General features: G+C 26.7%; 1 non-coding gene across 1 annotated transcript; it reads right to left on the bottom strand.

Annotated features, from left to right (window-relative positions):
• Positions 1–1,013: 1,013 nt before the first annotated feature.
• On the bottom strand, positions 1,014–1,102 carry MIR167C (microRNA MIR167c). The gene has a single exon (NR_127264.1). It is a non-coding gene; the product is annotated as a microRNA MIR167c (primary transcript).
• Between the last annotated feature and the right edge of the window lie 2,885 nt (positions 1,103–3,987).

Raw genomic sequence — 3,987 nt, 5'->3', positions numbered from 1 at the left:
ATTTTCAGTCCCACAAAGAATTGACATAGACACTCATATATATGAAATTAATAAGATAAATGTTTCATCTTGGACATTTTTGCTTTCAATAAGTAAATTATAAAGAAATTTTAATGAAAATATGTATAAGATCTTTAAAATTGTTTATAAAAAGAATATATTAAGTATGTATATTAATAAAATATATGTATATAATTCATCGGTTCGGTTCGGTTATTTCTTCGATTTTTTTCGAATAAAACCATAACCAAACCAAATACTATCGGTTTTCAAAAATCTAAAAACAAACCAAACCCAAGTAAAATCGATTTTATTTTATCGGTTTGGTTTGGTTTTTCGGTTTGGATCGGTTTTTATCCAAATCGTGAACACCCCTAACTGCAACTATTAAGACGAATCGTCTTGTTTTTGGTAAAATAACTATTTAAGACGTCATTATTATAGATAACTTGAATTTATCATAAAAACCATATACATGAATCTAACCTTTTTTTAAAAAAATGACTCACTATTTATAAAATATACTTAATTAAATATACTAATAAGTTATTTGCATCTTGGGGACTCTGAAATCTTGCTTGACTGGTCATTTAGTTGGTCAAACAAGAAAAAGACTCCCATTCTCATTCAACAAAACTTTAATATACATGAACATTACCTCTTAATTACTTTTCATAATCTTAATAAAAAATGGAAAATATTAGTATTCAGAAATGCACTGATACTCTTTTTTTTAGAATTTGATCCAACAACTTGACAAACCATCATTAGCTTGAAAGAGATGCTAAAGGAACTGTCTCATATAAGACAGTTTCTTTTTGTATGGTTGAACCTTAATTATTTTTTTAAAAAAAACAAAGAGTCATGAGAATGGATGTAAAAAATCAATAGTTGTAACAACAATTTTTTGTAAAATAAAAATGAATTTATATAAAGTAAAAGGAATATGGTTAAAAGCTTACTAATACATATATACCCATGACATATTGTGTGTTTTCATCAAGAAAGGAAGGAGTGAGGCTGTCCGAGCATGACCTAACCTTAGTCACCCATTTTTTTTCTTTATAAGTGTGGCCAAGTTTAGATCATGCTGGCAGCTTCACTTGTTCCACTCTAGACCTTTAATACAAATAACAAACTTAAATCACTTGTGATTCATACAACTAAAAGTGAAGGACAAATGATTTGAAGAGAGTGGGGATTCATGAGTTTGTTGTTTCAAATAATTGGGGATGTAGTGTTTTGATTTATATAAAGAAGTGATAAGGAATGAAGGGTATATTAAAGCAAAATTATGTGTAGGCAAAAAATAATTAAAATGAAATAAAATAGATAGGTAGGGTGTACAAATTGAAGATGCAATTAGCCGAAAGTGGGAATATTAGGGCGGCATATATCCGCAAGGTGGCGATCCTTGTCTTTTTTCTTGGTTATCTAAAACTTAAAACCCTACTATTCCTTACTCCTTTTGCGTCATTTGGTCCGTGGACTAAATTATTTCGAAAAGATCAATCATAAATAAAATCTGAAGAAATAAGAATATTTTATTGATAGATAGCTAGTGTTTGGCCATAGATTTCTAAATATTCTTGGCAAATATTGTTCTTTCGTTGATTCTTCTTTCATAAGATTTATTCATGATTTAAGAATTGTTTCTGACATATTTCTCAATGATTTGAATTTGAATATTTCATGAATTTGCAGAATATTTGAGATCTTGTTCTTTATAAATACCCAAAAGTTTATAAGATATTCCATCAACATATTCTGTAGATTATATTTCAACCTCCGTCTTATCTCACGTACCAAACTATCCTAGCTGCGAACGATTATATGAGTTGTCTCAAAATAAAATTTGGGATTAAACTATGTATGTGTTTTGAGTTTTTATATTATAAGTATGAAATTATTTAGTCCATACAAAATATGAGATAAATAACCTTGGTTATAATTTGAGAATTATAATTCTTAAATGATTTGATTTTGACCAAACGACCTTGGGATCTAACTTTTTGTGGCCAACGTAACTAAACGGTCCCCAACTAACCAACTATAAGTTATAACATAAAAATTAAATAATGACAGAAATTATATATTTAATGGATATATTTTTAAATAAAGGATGCTTGATTCATAAGTTGAAAAATAAGATATACAAGGTATAATATAAAACATTTTATGGTTCAAAATTCAATAAATTTAACTAAATTTTTATTTTTAATTCTAAAATGAAAAAATGTATTATATATTTACAATATTATTTTATTCCGAGATCAATAATCCCAAGAATTATAATATAAACAATTTCAAAATCATTAATCTGTTAAATATATTATAAAATTTTAGTTTTAAAATTATTATTCATTATCTTACCAACCAAATGAGCATGCGTGATTGATTAAGGCAGGACAAAAGCTGAATTTAATTGCCCAAGGAAATTAAAGTTGATAACTACTCAATTTAAATAACACATTGACTTTTCATTTCACTGCTCAGTGCCTCAGAAAAAATTAAAAAGAAAGGTTCCACCTATCTATCTATCTATCTATATTAGCTCTCTGCACCTAACCATCTGTCACTATTTTATCTTAATGTTCATTTGACCCACAAAAAACAAATATTTAAAAAAAAAACAGCTATAAAGTTTGTTTTTTTTCTTGATTTTATTAGTACTATCAAGATTGATAGAACGTGATTTAAGATCTATGTCCTGGTAAAAGAATATTAATTAAAGTAAAATTACCAAAATGTCCTCTCAGTTTGATAGCGGGTTAAAGTTACGTAGTATTGTAGTAATTAATTATCAATGAGTTTATATATGTACAAGTATTGAAAATACTCTTGAACTTAATGCAAATTATTAATTTCATCTCTAAATAATTGATAATCTTAAAAATATTATTTTACTTGATTAACTAAACTTAGATACACGCCTGATTTGCTACATTTCATAACAAGTAGTCTCTAACTCTTGTAGGAGCTTCTGACTCTTAATAAAAAAATCGAGATAAGTGTTGAAAACACTACTAAACTTAGGGCGAGAACTTAGATGTGTATTTCATTCATGTTGCAACATTTGAAGTGTATTTAAGTTTGGTTAATCAAGTAAATGGTTGTTTTTTAAGGGTATCAATAGTTCGGGAATGAAACTAATAATTCACACCGAGTTTATGAGTGTTTTAATACTTCTCTCATTATTTTATGCAAGGATTAATTATTTCACCTTCTATTTTGCATAAAATAGTACATAGATTTTCTCATAAGTTATACATGTATTAATTATGTGAATTTCTAAATTGATAACCAAATGTTATATTAATTTTACACATAAATAACTTATTTCTTATCTACCTACCAAACGTCATATAAGTTAAATAATTAATACATAAATAATTTATTTTTCATTCAGCTACCTAACAACCTATACTTATATATGCTAGATTGCTAGGATAGAAAGGTGTATCCAAAAGTTTTATAACATGTTGTTTGGTATATTCTTCGAAGTCGTGCTATGAAAATTGAAATTAGAGGGAGGCATAGGTAATATTCAGACCAAACTTCATTAATCTTAGAAAAAGTTATCTGAGTATGTAAAAATATATATATTTATACCTCATTTAAAAGATAATTGTAGTTAATTTTCTATATAAATACTGATTGGTTACCATATACATATAATTATAGAAAGCAATCTTCTTCCATAATAAGTCAAATTATACCGATATAGAAAAAAATACATTGTCAGTATATATAATCAAAATTCAAAGTAATTTTATAAAAACAGTTATGCATACACAAATCGAACAAAACAACATATTCTAAGCAAATGTCAAAACTCATACAACCTTAATACAATACGAATGAGTTCATGACGTAAGTGCATGGAAACTCTTGGAAACAATGGTGATTGAGTTAGTGAGTATTATCTAATCCTGAATTTCATAATTTCTCAAAGTTAAATTTCAAAAAAATGCTAATGGCTTTGAC

The sequence above is a fragment of the Solanum tuberosum genome, unplaced genomic scaffold, assembly GCF_000226075.1.
Source record: "Solanum tuberosum cultivar DM 1-3 516 R44 unplaced genomic scaffold, SolTub_3.0 scf00110, whole genome shotgun sequence".
Lineage (NCBI taxonomy): Eukaryota > Viridiplantae > Streptophyta > Magnoliopsida > Solanales > Solanaceae > Solanum > Solanum tuberosum.
This window is presented reverse-complemented; position numbering and strand designations above follow the sequence as displayed.